This window comes from Paroedura picta, chromosome 1 (assembly GCF_049243985.1).
Source record: "Paroedura picta isolate Pp20150507F chromosome 1, Ppicta_v3.0, whole genome shotgun sequence".
Taxonomy (NCBI): domain Eukaryota; kingdom Metazoa; phylum Chordata; class Lepidosauria; order Squamata; family Gekkonidae; genus Paroedura; species Paroedura picta.
Genome location: NC_135369.1, coordinates 158239822 through 158260719, shown reverse-complemented (window position 1 = coordinate 158260719; position 20898 = coordinate 158239822). Strand labels below are relative to the sequence as shown.

At 42.2% G+C, this 20898-nt stretch overlaps 1 long non-coding RNA gene across 1 annotated transcript in view; it reads left to right on the top strand.

Moving 5' to 3' along the window:
* Positions 1–20636, top strand: part of LOC143845050 (uncharacterized) — a 73484-nt gene extending 52848 nt beyond the window's left edge. The window contains exon 4 of the long non-coding RNA XR_013234274.1: positions 20595–20636. This is a non-coding gene — a long non-coding RNA (uncharacterized LOC143845050). The remainder of the gene's footprint in view (positions 1–20594) is intronic.
* Positions 20637–20898: the final 262 nt, after the last annotated feature.

The window sequence follows — 20898 nt, the reverse complement described above, 5'->3', positions numbered from 1 at the left end:
AGTGTTATTTATAGTTGTCAAGTGCCTGCCAAGAATGTGGAAACTCCTGCCCCACCCTGCACACCTTTGCTCCAGTGACTGGCAGGGGAAGAAATTAATTTAACAGCATAGTGGGAATTTTTACCTTGATCTCCCCATGTTTCTTCTGATACCCTAACCCCTAACCTATATTGCCTCTTTATTGATAGTTTAAGGTTTTTAAAGGCTGATTTTCTTTCTGTCTGATAGTTTAAATAAGAAATAAAACCCCCACAAAATATTAAAGAAGTTCCCAGCTTTGAGAAGGAGCAGAAGCGTCTTTCTGTTTCTCAAAATTATACCTGTATTCATGTTCCATTAAGGTGAAAATATATTGGGTAAAAAACCCAACAGATTAAACTTAAGAATAAAAATTCTTTAAGTGGCTGACAACCTTCATTTAGACAAATAGAAAGACCAACGAAGTAATATTAGTACAAAGGTATACTGTAGTTTTGGAGAAGTAATGTAGCTTAAACTCATATTGTATTATACAATGTAAATATAAATACTTATGCACATAGTATTGGATTGTATGATTGTCTGCTGCAAAATACAAAGTCCTATTCCCAAGAAAGGAAATTTTCTAAAGAAAAAGACTAATTGGAAAGAAGTCATAACACTTCAAGATGAACAGAGTACTGTTTGCGTGGATGCTATCCTATGTATGCTTACGAGGAAATGGGTTTTATGAAATGCAGTTAAAATCACTTCTGGGTACACCTGTAGAGGATCAGCTTGCACAGAAACTTTCAGAAGTCAGTAAATCATAATACAACTAATTCAAGAAATAATTTGACATAATGCTATAGAACTAAACAAAAGCTTTATGTAATCAGAATTTTTACCATTCTTTATATTGCTCCAGCTGCATATGTTCATGGCTCCCCTTGAGGCAAATAAATCCTTTTGCCTTGAGAACTTTGAGAAGGGTGGACCTGTAGTGTCCTGGGAATTGTGGGCTGTGAGAAAATACCAGTCACTCCTTTGACCTATACCAAAGGCCCTGGCTGCATTCAAGAAACATTTGCTTAAAAAACTGTGTTGGACCTTGGGTATTGTTTATCATTTCCCTAGAGCCCCTGAACCTAACTCTCTCTGAACACCTCTATAGTTGCTTGTCCATCTTGATTTCCTCCTCAGTCCAGCTATGTTTAAGATATTAAGAGAACAGGCATAAACTTTGTGGACTTTGTCGTAAATACCCTTAGCTGATGGCAAAGCACAATGGAAAAGCAAAATCTTTATTGCCACCATAGTTGTGCTGATGCTGCAGAGCTGATATTCAGACATTCAAACCTCCATAAAAATGCCTCAATTTACCAGTGAATGTTAGGAAGGTTATTCCAATGAGTTGGTAAATCAGGTTGTTCTATATATTGATGGCTTCTAAAAAACACTTGGATTTTTTAGAGCATATACTAAATACTGCGCAGAAAGTAGGTGTCAGTATCGATCTCCTAGAATCATCGAATCATAGAGTTGGAAGGGACCCCCATCTAGTTCAACCCTCTGCACTATGCAGGATACTCACAAGCCTATCGCTTATCCATTGTAACCTGCCAACTCCTTGAACCTTCACAGAATCAGCGTCTCTGTCAAATGGCTATCCAGCATCTGTTTAAAAATCTCCAAAGATGGAGAACCCACCACCTCCCAAGGAAGCCTGTTCCACTGAGAAACTGCTCTGTCAGAAACTTCTTCCGGATGTTTAGACAGAATTTCTTTTGCATTAATTTCATCCCATTGGTTGTGGTCCGTCCCTCCGCAGCAAGAGAGAACAACTCTGCTCCATCTTCAATATGGCAGCCTTTTAATTTCCTGAAGATAGTTATCAGATCCCCTCACCATCTTTGTTGTCCTCCTCTGGACATTCTCCAGTTTGTCTACATCCCTCTTCAACTGCGGTGCCCAAAACTGAACACAGTACTCCAAGTGAGGCCGAACCAGAGCAGAGTAAAGCGGTACCATCACCTCCCATGATCAAGACATGATACTCCATTTGATACAGCCCAAAATACCAATTGCCTTTTTAGCCACCAAATCACACTGCTGACACATGTTCAATGTATGGTCTACTAAGACTCATAGATCATTTTCGCACATACTACTGCCAAGACAAGTCTCCCCCATCCTATATTGGTGTAAATGTTTTTTCCTACCTAAATGCAGAACATTACATTTGTCCCTATTGAATTTCATTCTATTTAGTTTAGCCCAGGAACATGAGGCTGGAGAGGGCTTTATTTCAAGCCTTTTGTCACCCAACTCTACTGTCAGAGTAAGCTGGGAGAGGGGGAAGGGGAGAGGTACATCTCCTACCGTCTTTGAATTGACATCCTGACCAATCAACAACAGACTACCGTGCTATGTCAGTGGTAGAGGATCAAAGAAAAGGGTGAAAGATAAACAAACAAACAAAAAACCCAGACATCTGCACTTGCAATGCTGTGCTTTCAGAGTGTGTTTCTCAGATTTAGTGGATAATATCCACTCCCAGATAGTCCGGAGAAAAGCCTCCGAGTTAATCATGGACTTTGCAGATGGAATATTTAAAGTGATCAAAATGGAAATCAGAAAAGGTGCAGTTTGTTTTTTAAAGTCCTGGCTGATAGAGGATAAAAAGTACAGTGTAGATAGGACCCTAGTCTAATCCCCAGCTACATGGTGGCTACCAGAACAGAAAAACATAAAACAAAACCAAAAATCAATACAATAAAATAGTTATCTGGACAGTAATTAATACATTACCAGTCATTTTCAGCATCTTAACAAAAATAACACCAGTAGTAAGAGGCAGGATCTGTCTTTGGACAGAATGGAAGAGAAGGTCAGTCTAGTTTAGAAATTACTGTGCTGGATTAGGACCTAAGATACTAGGTTCAGATTCCCACTCTTCTATATAACTCTCCATATGACCTTGTCATTTTCTCTTAGCCTACTATATTGCCAGAGAGTTGTTAGGAGGCTAAAATGTAGGAGAATAATGGATGAAATCCAACACCCTTTACAGTAAAGATAGATGAATGGATTGATAATTACCCAGGGAATTGTGTAATCCAATTCCAGAACCTGACCATCCATTGCTTTCTCTCTTCGGTGAGATGGTAGATAAGAGAGATGTGTTCTCTAGAATCATACCAGATACACGCCTTTTGGAATATAACAAGTAAACAAGGAAATCACTCAGACTCTCTCTCCTTACCCAGAATTCTTTCCTTCCTGTGAGTCGTTGTATTTATTAAGTGACTAAATTTTTGCCATTAGACCAGCCAACTTATGGTGACACTATAAGGTTTTCAAGATGCTCAGAGATAGTTTGCCATTATCTGCATCTGTGTAGAGACTCTGGTATTCCTTATTGGTCTCCCATCCAATTACTAACCAAAACCAACTCTGCTTAGCTTCCAACATCTGGTGAGAATGAGCTAATCTGGACTTCCCAGGTTTCTATATGCTAATAAGCAGGGGGAAAATGCATTCCATAGGCAGAAATACAAGTGCCTGGCTGTGACTAGGAATATTTCTGCACATCAGTAAAAATAGCATTACACCAGCTGAATGGCAAAGCACTAAATTTTATTGCGCTTCCTAGCTCCTCCTCACCTTTTCTGCTGTCTCACCTTTGTCTGTTGCCTTTTTGCACATCTCACCCTCCAGATCTGCTGCGGGACATGGTGGAAGAGAGCAATGCGCCTTATACGCATTGCACTTCTGCCTGTCAATCAATTTAGGCAACCAATCCCCTTTCTCCATATTTTAAAGGTCCCATGATGCCCACTATTTTTTTTAAATTCATACTTCTCTATTGAAATGTCTATGCATGGAATCATAGATGCATAGTGCTTTTTGAACACCACCCCATATGGGATCACGATTCCTTTGATACATTAAAAATAAATATAATTCCCAATTTTGGGGGGGGGGGGAGAAAACTTTCGAGAGTTAGTGTTACAACTTTGAAAAAAAAAAATTTCTGTCATTGCCTGCACATGTGTCTGCCTATTTGTTGCTCCAGGAAGTCAGCCATTTTTAAAAAGAAATTCCAATCCCTGGGAACAAGGGAGAGGGAGTTGGATGCAAGGGCAGGGTGAGGCAGGCAACTTTAGTGCATTTGATTCTCCATACCTTCCCTCTGCTGGTTGCTCTCTGGTAGCTAGGGCTAAATAGATCGGTGAATCCACTTTATGAGATTCCTGAACTCATGCTTTAAAATGAAGGATGTAGCAAGCAAATTGCTGCCCAGATGCTAGATGTGGGTGATGTCATCCGGAGCAGCTGGAATATAACGACTACATTAGGTAATTTCACTATATTTATTGGGTGCGGAAAAGCCCTGGTAATTTCCTCAAGACAGATCCAAGAGTCTGAAGAAACCACAGGCCAATATTCCACTCTATAGACAGATTTGTTTGCTCACTACTGGGGTGTTGTTCTATGAGGTAAATTTTACATTGTAAATTTTAACATTTAAAAATAAAAATGTCCCATTTTCAGAATTTTCTTTAAAAAAAAGGGGATTCTAAAAGCACATATATATGCAATTTCAACTGTTTAGGGCAGCCTTTCCCAACTTTTTAACCTCTGAAACATTCTTCAGGCTTTGAGAAATAGCACTATTATGCAGAATATAGTTGGGAAGCATAACTGTGTACATGGCCATCCAGAGACCCTCCCAACCTGTTCAAGCCCATCAGTGGCCATTTTGGGAGGGGTGGATAGGTTGACATAACCATATCTGGTTACATCATCAGATAAATGTTTAACAATTTAAAATATATATATATTAAAATTAATTAACTCCCACCCATTCAGGAAATTCTTCCAAGACTGTCAAGAAACCCCAGGGTTTCACAAAACTCTGGTTGAGAAACCTGGTTTAGGGAATACTAAATTACCTCATAACATGGAATAGGTTCCTTTAAGCACTATAAGGCAGATGAGCAGAAAGGGGGGAACCTGCAAATGCTGAGATTTATGTAAGAGAAGATGAGAAGGGGAAATGAGCTAGTTTCCATCCATGGGCTCCCTTCAACTCAGCCTTTATGTTGAACACCTTGGCCCAGCTCATGTGGAGATTCTTTTCCTTGACCGATTCACCACAGGGAATAAGCCCTGCAGTTCCGCTTGTCTGGTGGAAGGGCAAATCCCTGTGACCCCCTGATGCCAGCGCCAGACCAGCACTGTCCAAAGGATGGCCTAAATCAAGCTCCCTGTGGCAAGGGAATGTGGATTCTTTCTCTTACTATTCCTATTCATGGCAATCGACAGCCATGCCGGGCCGGGCCCATGTGGATGGGGAAGAGCCGGGCCTTCAAAATCCAGTTTCTCCTCTACCTACAGAGTCCTGGAAGGGACAAGAAATGCCCCATTCAGCTCTGAGGCGCTTCACAATGATGAATGGGGCAGGTTTTTTATTTGCATGAAGTTGGGATTGCGTTGTTACCAAATTCCACCTGTGGGCAATTTTTAAAAAACTCCCACTCCCTATCCCCGCGTGGCAGAACCCGTCCACCTCAGCTGCATTGTGGAGAAGCAGAAATCTGGAGTGGGCAGTGTGTGCTCTGTGGTAAACAGTCCCTTGTGGGGATATAGGAAGCAGTGGGGCATGCTGCCCTGTCACAATGCAGCCTGGAGTAGCGCCAATGGTACAGAATTGGTCCTTGACTCCCTCCATTTGCTGGCTAATTGGTTTTTTTCAGTGCAATCCTGTGCAGAGTTACTGTAGTCTGTTGGTTTTAGTGGCCTTGGCCTAGAATAGCTCTCCATAGGTTTTTCACCCTAAGAGGCATAAAGACGGGAAAAGGAAAGGGAGGAAATATTTTACAATATGCAGATTTGTTTAAATTTTTAAAACCTAGGGATTTCTAGCCCCAAGCTTTTCAATAAATGGGCCCTGTTGTGCTAGTTCCAGATGGCTTGTTTATTTACTTTTATATGTTTCTACCCATGCCTAAATTATTTATTTATTTTTTATTTATTTATTTAGATTTATATACCGCCCTCCCTGAAGGCTCAGGGATTATACCTTTGTTCTAGTGACAGGAGGACCATTGTATGAGTAGAACCTAAAGGATAAGAGGAACAGTATAGTAATGAGTAACATCAGAAGAATTTTGATTCGGAGACTTACCTATTAGACTTCAGTCTGCTTGGACTTTCTCCCAGCAGTGTTTTGCTTTCTGATATTCTCAAAGGCTATACCAACAATAAAACTGAAGTGAAGCTGAACTGAATTCAAGGATTTCTTTCAGATGTAAATGATAGAATTCACACTAAAAAACAAAATGTCCAGTATAACATTTTTGTCCTATTTTAGCAGTGATTTCTTTCCAGATTGTTTTTATCCTTTAAAGTTCTTTTAATTCCATTGCTTAGTTTTACACGTACACCCTCACAATACCTTGCTTTTTCCTCCTTATGCAGGCTGTTTTCCCTATTTACTGTACTCTTACATCTGTCCTCTTTTCTTTTCTGTCATCTGTCTTCCTGTTTTATGCCTCACTTTTGTGTCAGATCAACTTTCATCCCTTTTCCATTTCTCCACAATTTCTGCCCACATACATATGCATGGATTTCTCTTTACTCAGCTAAGAACCACATGCTGTGCACCTGGCTCATGAAGGGAATTATGCCTTCCAGGTTTGCATGTATAGAGACAGGTGCCTTTACAGCCTCACCCTGCATTAGATGTGATAAACATAATGATCTCTTTTTTAACTAGGCTGGGAAAGCATATAATATATTAATTAGAGATTAATTCAGGTATTAAGTGATCAAAATATGAGCATCTAATGCTTGTCAGGTAGCAAGTTTAATTGCTAAAAATAATAACGTAATATCGGGAAATATTTGGAAACGACTCATTTTTTTAAACCCAGATACTTGCTTTTTACTGAAACATGAGGTCATGGCAGCAATGGGAGTAAGTGGCTCAGCAGACAGTTAGGGGTGGTATATAAACTGAATAACTGAATGAAGAAATAAATATATAATCTGTTAGGTACGTCTTCCAACCTGAAGAGTTAGCAGATGTGCTCACTAATGATGGTGATATGGGCATTTCTGCATACATTGTTTCTACTTTCTTCCTGCCATCACACTATCTCAATGGTTTTCTTAATTATATATAAGCAGCAGAGGGTCCTGTTTGCTTGCTATTCTATCCTCTGTTCTACCACTGTGCCTGTCTGCAAGGCACTAGCCAGCACACTGTAGAATAAGATAAAGAAAATAAACATCCGTAATCACCATAGTAAAGAAAAACGATAGCCATTTCTAAAACTACAGTGAGCCCAATGAATAACATTTCTGTGTACATAACTAATAATCACCCACAATATATCTATTTTTCCTTCTTCCCCAGTGAATGGTTGCCAGATGGTTGGCCTTCGAAAGTACATAGCAAAACAATGTACTAGAAACTGTGGCACATTACTTCCTCTAAAACCATCATCCTCATGAAGCTTCCTGCTTCAAATGCAGGCTATTGAATGGAATGACAAGGAATTAACAGGAATTGTGTCCATGAATTTGGACTTACAAGCACTTGGCTCCTGTAGGTGATCTAGAATGCAGTGCTTAGCACATTTCACCCCATGAGCCCATTAACATCAATGGGCACAGAAGGATGCAGCTCTTTTTAGAACTGCACTGTTTACAGAGCAAAGACACATTGAAATATCTCGACTCGGAGGCAAAAACTACATAATGCCCCCAAACTAGTAATTATTAACTGCTTTTAAGCAGTTTTACTTTTTGTTTGAGGTCAGCTATCTTACTCTGGGTTACAGCACGACCAGCATAAGTACAGACTGCAAGAAAAGTCACAGACCCAAATATTAACTTTTTGTTTTGCTTAATCAAATTGACTATTGAGGATTGTGGGTCTTACAGGTAAGTGCTAAGCCAGGGCAGCTGATGTGCAAGACACACATATATTTAATTTTCTGCTCTATCTCTGTTGAACCTAACATAACGAATAGAATATGAAATCAGGATTTGCTAATGCAAATCCTACTTGAACTGTGTCCCATGTGGACTTTGACTGAAGGCTCTGTAACTTTTCCAGAAATAATCGGTAGCAGTGGTTGCAAGCCAATCTAGAAGTGCAGAACACATGGAGAGAATCAAAGATAATGCACACGTAATGAGGGGCAGCTCAAATCATGAGGTTCAGCTCAGCGCCATCCTCTCTGTCAATGTCAACTGAGAAAAGTACTGCTACTATTCTTTATTGTTTCCCTTCTTCTTGCCCTATCAGCTGTTTCTCTTTGATGGAATCTTGAACTCTTGGCAATTTCTAAATTCTGTGGCTGTCGAGGTGCCTCTGCCACAAGCTACGCATAAAGAAGATGGCCTTTCCCTGTTGCTTGTCTCCACCATCTGATATTCAAAGGTATATCACCCCTTTTTCATGATGATTCCAATTAACATGGCTAATTTGGTTTTAAATTAAATGCGGATTTTCAGAGGGCAGCAAAAATAGACAGTGAAACACACTGGAATCAGAAATGGAAGCAGAATGGAAGTTTGCTCTCTACAAAATGAAAAAAATGGAAATAGAACTTGGACTGGACATTATTTGAGGAGGAAGTTGAGTCAACAAACAACAAGGCCTCAGGCATTGACATCATACCTGTGGAACTGCTGAGATGTATACCAACCAAAATCATTACAGCTTTATACCAGAAAATCTGGGAAACTAATAAACGGCCATAGGGGTGGAAACAATCTGTGTTCATCCCACTACCTAAAAAGGGTGACTCAAACAACTGTTCCAGTTACTGTACAATAGCCATCATTTCTCATGCTAGTAAGATCCTCCTCAAGATCATACAACAACGCATAGCAACAACCATTGAAAGAGAATTAACAGATGTTCAAGCTGGCTTTCAATGGGGGCGTGGCACTTGTGATCACATAGCAAACCTGCACTGGATTTTGGAAAAGTCACAGGAATATCAGGATTTCTACATCTGCTTTATTAACTACAAGAAAGCGTTTGATTGTGTGGATCACAAATTGTGGGAATCCCTGCAAAATTTGGGGGTGCCAGTGCATTTGATCAAACTGATGCAGTCGCTGTATGCAAACCAAGAAGCCATTGTACATAAGCATTTTGTGAAACTGACTGGTTCAAAATAGAGAAAGGACTGCACAAAGGTTGCATTCTTTCCCCCTTCCTGTTTAACTAGTATGCTGATATCATTATGAGAGAGATTGAACTCAACAAATCAAACACTGGAATTCAGATTAGAGGAAGGAATATAAATAATCTTTGGCATGCTGATGACATGTAGAACAACTGATTACAAAGGTGAATGAAGTAACTAAGAAATTTGGCCTTTTCTTAATCACTAAAATAACCCAAAATTATGACAACTGCAAAAAACACACGTATCACCATAACAATTGATGGTGAAGAGATCGAATGGGTTCAGGAATTCATTTTTCTTGGATCACAAATTGATGTGAGTGGTGATCGCTGTATGAAAATAAAACATTGAATTGCTCTGGATCGCTCAGCAATGGTGAGCTTGAACTGTACATGGAAAAGTAAGGCCATAAGCCTGACTACCAAATGTAGATTTGTTAGATCTATCATATTTCCAATAGCCACTAATGGCTATGAAAGTTGGACAATGAAAAAATCAGGCAAGCAAAGAATCAATTCCTTTGAACTCTAGTGTTGGAGAAGGCTTCTGTGGGTTCCATGGATAGCAAAAGTCACAAACAAAGAAATACTACAGCGCATGAAGACTTGATATATCATTGGTAGGCAAAATAATGAAACTCACTTACTTTGGCTCACTTACTTTGGCTGTATCATGCGATCCAACTCAATGGAGAAAACAATTATGCTAGGATTTGTCAGTGGAAAAAAGAAACCAGGCCGACAAAGGGTATGGTGTTTGGACATGATTGAAGTGGACACTGGCCAGAACATTGCATGACTTAGAGAGGTGGTATGGGATCAAGAATCATGGCAACAGCTGTGCCATGGGATCGCCAAGAGTCAGATGTGACTGAATGGGTGACAACAACAATAGCAGTTTGGTTTTTCAAATCAAAGCTGCAAATTATTTCTGAAGGTTTTTTTCTTTAGTATTTTAATTTCTGGTTACAGAAAAATATAATAACAATGATGGCTCCAAATGTAAAAAAAATACCCTTTTATATTTCACACACACACACACACAAACCCACACATCGACCCATACCAGTCTGGCTTCCATCCTGGTCATGGGGTAGAGACAGTGCTGGTCACCTTGATGGTTAATCTCCAGTGCCAGCTCCAGCACCAGCTGGATCAGGGTGGTTTGGCCATCCTCATGATATTAGATCTGTTGACTGCATTTGATGTGGTTGACCATGAGTTATTAGCCTTGCTGAAGCTGGGATACGTGGAACAGCCCTTCAGTGGCTGCTCTCCTTTCTCCAAAACCGAACACATCTCGCTACTTCCGACTTCCTTGTGGAGTTCTACCAGTGGCGGTCTTCTCCCCCACACTTTGTAACATTTTTATGCACCCTATGGCCCAGCTGGTGTGGAGTTAAGGGCTGGGTTTTCACCAGCCAGATTGGTGTTGTGGTTAAGAGTGCAGACTTCTAACCTGGCAAGCCAGATTTGATTGTGTGCTCCCCTACATGCAACCAGCTGTGTGACCGTGGGCTCACCACAGCACTCATAAAGATAAGTAATATATCAGTAATATCAGGACTCTCTTAACCTCACCTACCTCACAGGGTGTCTGTTGTGGGGAGAAGAAAGGGAGGGGGATTGTAAGCCACTTTGAGACTCCAGGCAGAGAAAAGCAGTATAAGAACCAACTCTTCTTCTTCTTCTTCGAGGGCCCATATCCAGCCAGTGTTGAGGCAGCTGCACTGACTGCAGATGGTGTTCCAGATCAGATTCAAGGTTTTGGTGTTAAACTTCAAGGCCATCTGTGGTCTGGGCCCCACATATCTGAGGGACTGTCTATCACCTTATGCCCCCCGCAAATCCTTGCGCTCAGTGGGTATGAATCTTCTGGTGGTCCTTGGCCCACAAGAAGTATGCCCGGCCTCAATCAGGGCCAGGCCTTTATGGTCCTGGCCCCAGCCTGGTGGGACGAGCTCCTGGAAGAACTGAGGGCCCTGACAGAGCTTGCACAGTTTCACAGGGCCTCCAAGACAGAGTTCTTCCACCGGGCATTTGGTTGAGACCGGGGGGCAGTAAGATAGAGGCCCCCTCCTCAGTTCAACCAGGACACCAGGCTCTCTTCCCGTTAGATCTTTTCCCCTGAGGCATCAGATGAGAGTGTTGTCAAACAGAGTGATGGGTGAGGGTTATTTGTTCATTCAAAGAAGAATGGTTTTACCTGGGAATGCTTATATTTTATTATGGCGGTTTTAATGTTGTAACCCATCGTGAGCTGGCTTACTGGGAGCAGCGGGTAATAAATATAATAATAAACATAAACATAAACATAAACATAAACATAAACATAAACATAATAATAATAATAATAATAGATCAAAATAAACCTTGAATGATAGTTGTCCCTTATCAACAAAACTATACTTGATGCATACTGCAGCCTTGAGCAAATTTACAACCCTCAAAATCCTTGGAAGTCAGTGGACTCAGAGGTCAGTGGGCTTAGTCTCACACTATTAACCAACCCCTGAAATCAGCTTTCCATCCATATTTCCAAACACAACTGGTTTCGGAAGGCTGTCTTTTAAGTATAGGTCCAGCTCCTTATCCCATGACCAGCCACTTGAGAAAATTTCAAAAGCAGCTTGTGATGTCTGTTCAGAGATAAAGCCAAAAATCCTTCTGCCTGCAAATGCTCAGTTGTGCCATGCCTAAAGGAGCTCTCCATTTTCCTGCCAAATTCTGTCAAAGTCCAGCTTTATGCATGAGCTTTTGCACTGTTCATACAGAAGCTTCATCAGGGCAGAGTCATTTATGTCATTTGCTGTACAATACTTTTTGCCCTATGGAAATGCTTTGCTTAGGAGTTGCTTGTGCAGCTGATCCTCCTTTAGCCCCTCAAAGAAGGCATTTGAATGGAAAGGAAGTCAAAGATCCGTGTCCCCTGCTCTGGTGCTGAACATAGATTCAGATGCCGGGAACCATAAGGCTATAAATGCTGGCAGGGGCTCATGGGAATTGTAGTCCATGAACATCTGGAGGACCACAGGTTGACTACCCCTGCTATAGACAAACAAGTCAATATGTCATTTTTTTGAACCCACAATTTCACTGAACAAACACTGTGGTTATTTTAGAATCATAGAACTGGAAGGGACCTCCTGGGGACCAGCAGGATCAGCTAGATCCTGTGAGATCTGGAGGATATTTCTCTAGGTTAGATGGACAAGAGTCATAAAGTGTGCAACATTATAACTTAAAAAAATAATTGTGTGCATTTCCAAACTATAACCCACCCCCTACAAAGTTTTAAATGTTTTCATAGTTTTAAAGAAGACTCTCCTGTTGAGAAGAAGAATCTACCGTTGAGCAGCCCCAACCATATGATTGCCAAGACATTAAATGAAAACAGGTGGTTTTCCATTATCATCTTCCTTTTAGCAACATGAGTTTGCCTTTGATAGTTCACCCGTCCAAGCACTGACCGTGGTCAACCTTCGTCAAGCTCAAACCAAAGTAGGCAATTCAGATTGCTTTTCAGAACTTCTGGTACTGCTCATTCAGGCTGCTGAAGTCAAACAAGGCACATACATGTCTTTCATCTGAAGGTTAAGCCAGGGTGAAAGAGTCTGTTGATTGGTTAATTCCTGGGACATGTGGCTGCCTCCTCCTCAGTCGTATGTGCTGAGGAGCTGTGACATTTAATGGCACTCCATTATATTCAGTGGAACAGAGGCTGTGAAAGCCATCCAGCAGACATCCTAAGGCCATCAAAGGTAAAGGTAAAGCTATCCCCTGTGCAAGCACCGAATCATGTCTGACCCTTGGGGTGACGCCCTCTAGCGTTTTCAATATGGGGTGGTTTGCCAGTGCCTTCCCCAGTCATTACCGTTTACCCCCCAGCAAGCTGGGTACTCATTTTACTGACCTTGGAAGGATGGAAGGTTGAGTCAACCTTGAGCCGGCTGCTGGGATTGAACTCCCAGCCTCATGGGCAAAGCTTTCAGATGGCTGCCTTACCACTCTGCTCCACAAGAGGCTCTTTAAAGAAAAAAGAGGCTTTTTATGGCCTAAGGCCATAGAAGAAGAAGAAGAAGAGTTGGTTCTTATATGCCGCTTTCCCCTACCCGAAGGAGGCTCAAAGCGGCTTACAGTCGCCTTCCCATTCCTCTCCCCACAACAGACACCCTGTGGGGTAGGTGAGGCTGAGAGAGCGCTGATATCACTGCCCGGTCAGAACAGTTTTATCAGTGCCGTGGCGAGCCCAAGGTCACCCAGCTGGTTGCATGTGGGGGAGCGCAGAATCAAACCTGGCATGCCAGATTAGAAGTCCGCACTCCTAACCACTACACCAAACTGACTCTCCAGAAGAGTTATTTAGCTGAATGTAGTCTGTAAAGCCAGAGGTATTGGAAGAAGAAGAGTTGGTTCTTACATGCTGCTTTTCTCTACTTGAAGGAGTCTCAAAGCGGCTTACATTCACCTTCCCTTTTCTCTCCCAACAACAGACACCCTGTGGGGTGGGTGAGGCTGAGAGAGCCCTGATATCACTGCTCAGTCAGAACAGTTCTATCAGTGCTGTGGTGAGCCCAAGGTCACCCAGCTGGCTGTATGTGGGGGAGTGGGGAATCAAACCTGGCTCGCTAGGTTAGAAGTCCGCATGTCTAACCACTACACCAAGCTTGCTCCTGGAACTTCAGTTAAACTAGAATCGCATACCTGTTGACTGTTATGAAAATGTTCACAGTGGTGGTGCTAATCATAAAGTGTGTCGTCTCCTTTTCTCCCCCCCTTCTTTTAACTGTGTATAATATTGTGAAGGTACGCATAGCTTTACAAATAGCAGCAGGCTATTTACAAGTAATATTAGAATAGATGGTAATGGATTTTCTTTAAAGGACTCAAGGTCAGCATCGTTTCTATGGTATGTGCAAAGTGCATTACGTATGTTTTCCTCATTCATTTTCACATTAGACCCTTCAGTTAAAAAAAACCCTATTATTTCCATTTCTGAAAAACAAGATGAGCACCTGAGAGGGGACAGATGGAAGGTTTATCAAGGCTACATCACAGTTTTGCTACTGATTTGAATTTCAACCGAAGTCTCAGGTCAATATGCTAACCACTGGAAGACACTGAATATTGCTCTGGTTTGTTCATTTGCAGATCATTTTTAATCAACACCTGACTTTTCTAAAAGTTCAGGATAATTCCTCCCTTGTGCATGTGATTATTTTCATTGTCTCAGATCCCCTGAAACTTTTCCTCTCTTCCCAGGGCAGTCTTAAATTCCCCCCTTCTATTCTTGGGAGTTGCCTATCCCACAGAATCATTTCAGACTGCCTCAAGAAGAGAGAGGCAAGAAAATTGCACCCTACAACCAGAATCCTTCCGTCTATGTTAAAATTTAGGCATATCTAAGCCAATGGATCTACATTTTGGATTCCTAAATCTGGATGGCCTTATTCCTGAAGAACATTGGGGGGAAAATCTGTGTGATGGGACAGCTCTTAAAATATTTTGGATGAGGGTTAAGATGGTCTGAAGAACAGGTGAATCTTTTTGAGTAGAAAGAAAATTCTTGGCCTTGGCCTCTCTCCATCTATAAAACAGTGCATGCAACAGAATTGTTGCAGAGATGTTGCCAGAGTGCTTAATTCTCCTCCATGGCAATCAGCGAGGCTTAAAACTATTTAAATTCATCTGGATCGTGATTTTTATTGTTATCATAAAATTTCTCCTTGGATATACTGATGCCATTTTATTCATAATCTTTGATCGCATAAGATAAGGACATACCAATTCCATTGATAATTCACACGAAGGTGAGTTGATTTAGTGAATTGCCTTAATTATTATGTCTATTCAGACACAATGTAGATTGTTCTAAAAAGTCAGATGCCACATCAAACTCTTTTGCAACAATGCAAGTGGATACAACAGCACTCTTGACTGGAATGATGTGCAGTCAGGAATTTGCAAGACAGATATTACTTTTAATTAATGGGAATACTCCATAAGATCCTCTTATCTATGCAGTGAAATGTATTTTGAAAGAGCCAATGTGGGATCTAGGTGAGGATAAAGAAGCTCTGTTCCTGCAGGAATTGTGTCTGCTTAGAAAGAGCAGGGCCTGACTCTCTCTCTCTCTCTCTCTCTCTCTCTCTCTCTCTCTCTCTCTCTTTGCCATGTGTCTCCACCAGTATCCTAATGCCAGTGGGAAGAGCCAGAGGTATCAAAAAGCGAGCCGACAGATGTCTGGGGAACCAGAGGCACTCATCAATGCTGCTCTGGCTCTGTTTGATCATAGACACAGGCTGGGAATACTGCAGACTCTACCATGGCCCATGCTTGGCATAAATTATACCCCTGTTTGTATGCAAGTGTCGTGTTAAGCTGCATTGTTTTTAGCCAGATGCAAGAATGTGTTTTTTTATCCACACGGAAGCTGATAATTTTGCCCCCATGTGCTTCTCTTATCCTCATGTTGTCTCTGTTACTTAGAAAACATCCAGCAGAGGAAGTCCAGTTGTCTTAATGAGCATGAGGATTACACAGATGAAACTGAATTGGAAGGAAAATGAAATCTGCATGTTGTATATATGCAAACATATTTTTTGCTGGCTTTACTCTAATTTGCTTTAATTTCTTACTTGGGATGCGAGCACATTCATATTTTTGCATTTTCCCCTCTCCTCTTCCCATACTTCCTATCTATACGTCCATCTGCAGATTGTATAAATAGGTACACTTGCAATGCACTTGTCTTTTGCCAGTGTGTAGTGGTTACAAGTGGTGGACTCTAATCTGGAGATCCTGTTTTGATTACTCGCTCCTCCACATGCAGCCAGCCACATGACCTTGGGCTACTCATAGTTCTCTTAGCGCTGTTCTCATACAGCAGTTCTCTTAGAGCTCTCTCAGCATATCTACCTTACAGGGAAAGGTGTTGGAAGCAGCTCTGGGACTCCTTTGGATAGTGAAAAGTGGGATATATTAAAAAAACAGTTCTTCGGTTTTCTTAATACATTTTTTCTTTGCCAAGATAAAGAAAACAATACTTATAGAATCAAAGAAACTATTTAAAGCATTTTTTCAAAACATGATTTTTAAAACTTTAAAAATATGTGTTATAATTTTGGTGTAGATTCCCTAGAGTAGCGATCCCCAACCTGTGGGCCGCGGACCACATGTGGTCCTTCGACTACTTGGAGGTGGGCCCCGAAGGACGCCTTCTCCCCCCGCCGGCCCTTTACTTCATCCCCCCCCAGCCCTTTACAACACACTTCATTGTTGTGGCGTGTCTGTATCTTATTTTGAAGGGATGTTTAAACATTACCATAGCGATCAGAGAGCATTAGGGCAGTGGTTAAGAGTAGAGGAGTAAACTACCCCCCCCACTGGGCCTCAGTAAAAGGCGTTGAGTGGTCCCCGGTGAGTGGTCCCCAGCGTTGAGTGGTCCCCGGTGATAAAAAGATTGGGGACCACTGCCCTAGAGCATTACCATGGGCTGGATTCACGGAGTTCAAATTTCTTGCTTTTCCCTTTCCATGGTTGCCTGAATTGCCCTTTGAAATCTTGATTCTGGGGAAAAGGAACCTCTAGGAATAGGATAGGTGGGGACATTTCAGGCTGCCAAGGAAGAGACGTACCCTATGAACGCATATCCTTCCATCCATGGAAATATTCTGCAAGAACCTAAGCTTTAAACTATATTTTATTAACAACCTCAAACTCCTTTCCCAGTTTAAAATTCTATTTATTTATTTATTTATTTATTTATTTATTTATTATTTATTTATTTATTTATTTAATTTATATACCACCATTCCCAACTGGGCTCATGGCAGTTTACAAAGCAATAAAAGAATAAAAATACAATTAAGCCCCATCATTTCCCTCATAAATGCCATTTAATACCAATTAATACCAAGGCGGCAGGCGAAAAAAAGCCACTAACTACCTATTCCCTTCGTCCAGCCGGAGACAACTATCCTACTATTCTACTGGTGGGAGTGAGGCATCAGATCAATTAGATGGACATGGGAGTCCATCTAATTTTAAAACACTGGCCTCAGTGTTCAAAAGTGTCCTGCAGCATAGCTTAAACGAATGCTGCCATAACAGTGAATGGAAACAAACAAACCAACATTTAGCCATCAGTCAAGAGATTGTGTAAGCCAAAAGAGACTTTGGTGGATTGCAATCAATGGGGCTTTACGCACCGGGATCTTTGTTGCAAATTGGTCACTGAATGAAAAATCGCCATTTAAAGTAGTGGAATTCGTCGTTATGCATACCTGCCTTTCTGGTGGAATCCAGTTGCGTTTTGTAGCATTTCCCACAGGCTTCCGGTCTCGGCAGAAATCGCTAGAAAGGAGGCGCTATTGCCGAGCTGTCCCGCCCCTGGCCGTCAAGCAGCCAATGGGCAGCCGTTAGCATGCTCCCAAACAGCCCCTTTCCCTTTAAGAAAGGTTTAAAAAAAAACAGACCCATAGCAACGAATCTGGGTAGATTCGTTGCAACGGAGAGACCCATCCAGCTGCCTGGTGTGTTTGAGCTGTCGTTTGATCGTTTGATCGTTGCCACGCTGCCTCCGAGTGAAAAAAAAAATCCCCCCCCCCCCCTCACGGGCCCGATTTTCGGCTGAATGAATGTGTAAAAATTAATGGGAAAATACATCAGCAAACGGGCTTTTCTGTGGTTTGTGCTTAGTGACTAAAGGGGAAGGACTGAAGCCAGGGAAGCCTCTAAACAGAAAGAGGCTCGCTGGTGCGTTTATCCCCGCTCGCTCGGAGAAAAAAAAATGGTGATCGCTTCGCTGGAAGATCAGAGAAGAGAGCCAGGGGGAGGGACTTTGTAGAAACCGCAACAATGTTAACGCACAGGCCTTTTTCGCTAGTGTTGCAGATTGGTTGCAGGAGTGTATCGCTTTCCGGAGGGTGAATCCACTTTTGGGGATTTCCCTGAAAGCGCTACAAGGAAGCGCTTTTTGCAGATTGGTTTCAGGTGTGTGGCAGATTGTCGACGACGTCGTGCGTTATGGCAAATCAATAGCGTTTTCAATTAGCAACCATTGTGCGATTTTGAAGGCGTGCAAAAAGCCCCAATGTGTTGAGTAATTGTTTTAGATTTAAATACACAGCTGACATTGGTAAATATAGTGTGATATTTACAGTAATATATTCATCCTGCCATTAAACCACACACATTCATATCTACTAAAATGCATTACTGTTACAAATTAATCACAATGTCTGTAGATGTTCAGCCCATAAGCTTATTAATTCCAACTAGAATCAACATTTTCATTTTTTCGAATTACTCCCAAATCCTTTTAAAATTTCATTAAAAATAGTCATTCTGACATTAAAGTCTTCTAAGGAAACTTACAATCACAGTTTGAAAGTCAGAGTATAAATAACATACAAACCAGGATAAAAGACCAAGACAGCAGCTGTGAGTTAACAAATTAAAAATATGGCTTGCACAAGAATTCAAAAATAGTAGAAATCTAAAAATTAGCAACCTGGATGGGCAAGCATGCCTCTTGGTGGCATTCCATAGGCAGTGTTCTACTTAGAAAAGAAAGTGGTTCACAGACTCCTCACTACATTTCATATGGAGGTACCTAGGTCAAAACCCATCCTTTGAATTGCACTGAGAAACAAGCTTACCACCCCCTGGTTTCTTAGACAGAGGGAAGCTGTGGTCTGTTCGGCAGACACAGACAACTGTTACAGTTGGAACCAGTTTAATTTTCTGACTGCCATTTACAGACAGCCATGTTTACTATGTGCTACAATAGTGCAACTTAGAAATTAATCACGTGTTGAAATCTGGTTTTGTTTTAGGAATATTAATTATTTATTTATTACTTCAATTCAGTTTATTTGTCACTGCTCTCATCTAGGTTAGCTCACAGTGACTTACAATTCAAAAGAAGGTACAGTACACATCCTTACCATAAGTGGCTCTTATGTAGTTGAAAGAGCCATGTAGGTGGCCCTGTCCGGGTCCCGGAGGTGTCCCTGTCCAGGTGGTGTCCAGGTGCTGTCTGTGTCAATAGGCCACTCCAGATTGGGCCAGCCCCTGGAGCGCCCACCTCCAGGAGCCAACCGAGCATCCCAATCCGGATGCGCCCAGCTTCCAGATTGGCATGGCCCCTGGAGCAGGCACATGCAGCACCTACTCCTCCGGGGCCCGCTCAGCCTCGCAGACCCGTGCACTCGGCGGGGAGGGGCCTCTCCGCTGCCCCTGGGCCCGCTGAGGCCTCTCACCACTGCAACAGCCCTTCCTGGACCCAGGGGCAGCTTGGTGCCGTGGCCTGGGGCCTCTCCACCTCCACAAGCCCAGAACGCCAGACTCAGGTAAGCTGCGGGGGTGGGGGGAGTGGTGGAGTTGGGCCCTCCCTTCTCCGTCCTTCTCCATCTGTGCCCCTTATCCCTTCTCCCTTTCAAACCCATTTTCTTAAAATGGGCTTTGATGCTAGTTAAGATATAAAACTAACCCCAATCAATTAAATCCGATAAGATCTGTAACTCCCTAATAATGTACTAACACATGTCCGATGCCATCTGAGCAGCAACATGCGTAATGGGAGAGAAAATAAACATTCCCAATGTGTGCATTTGACAGGCTGAATATCAACTGTGCAAGTGACTTCTCTTCCATGCCCACTGCAGCAGAACCTTAATTCTGCTTAGACTTTTAGTTTATTGGTTACCATATCAAGCCATTACTGGGGGGATTTCCACACCCTTTAAATGTAGCATCATGCCAGTCAAATCCAAGCTGAATATTCCAGCCCCTTCACATGATGTTGCCCTTATCCAGCATCTGGCCCGCTGACTGATCGCCACATCCTCCATTTTAAAGCACTTCCCTGAGAATCTCAAATAATGGATTCACCTCCCTAAAAAACACTCTAAAAAGAGTTGTCTCCATTTGGATATAATGGAGGGATGGGGGCACCCTCTTCAAGAGCCCCTAGATGTGGACCCCCTGGACAAAATATTTTTGAAATTTGGAGAGGAGTCAGGGAAGAGCCTCCTGGAGCTACCTGGAAAGATTGGAGGCTGCACCTCAACCCCCCCCCCCAGGCCCCAGGAAAGGTGGGAATGCCAACATTCCCATTATAGTCAATGGAGCCATCGACTTCCATGGGCGCTGAAGCTGAAGCAGCCGAATTGGGCCTTTTGTGCACAAGCCGACTCGCGATCCCATAAGGGTTGGCATTCCAAAGCACTATGTATCTATGATTATATGCATAGGAATTGCAACAGAGAAGTATAATTTGACGGGGGGGAATTAGTGGGCATCATGAGACCTCTAAACTGTGTCAGAATACAGAGGAAGGGGATTGGTTGCCTGAATGGATAGACAGGCGGAAGTGCGATGTATATAAAGTGTTACTCTCTTCCGCCTCTTCCAGCAGCAGGTGAGGCAGGTAAGACGCACAAAAAGAAGGCAGACAAAGGTGAGACAGCAAAAAGGTGAGGAGGGCCAAGGGGGGGCAATATAATAGGAATATTAATTATTTATTTATTACTTCAACTGCTCTCATCTAGGTTAGCTCACAGTGACTTACAATTCAAAAGAAGGTACAGTACACATCCTTACCATAAGTGGCTCTTATATAGTTGAAAGAGCCATGTAGGTGGCCCTGTCCGGGTCCCGGAGGTCCACCCTGTCCGGGTGGTGTCCGGGTGCTATTATATTGCATTGGAACAGCTCAA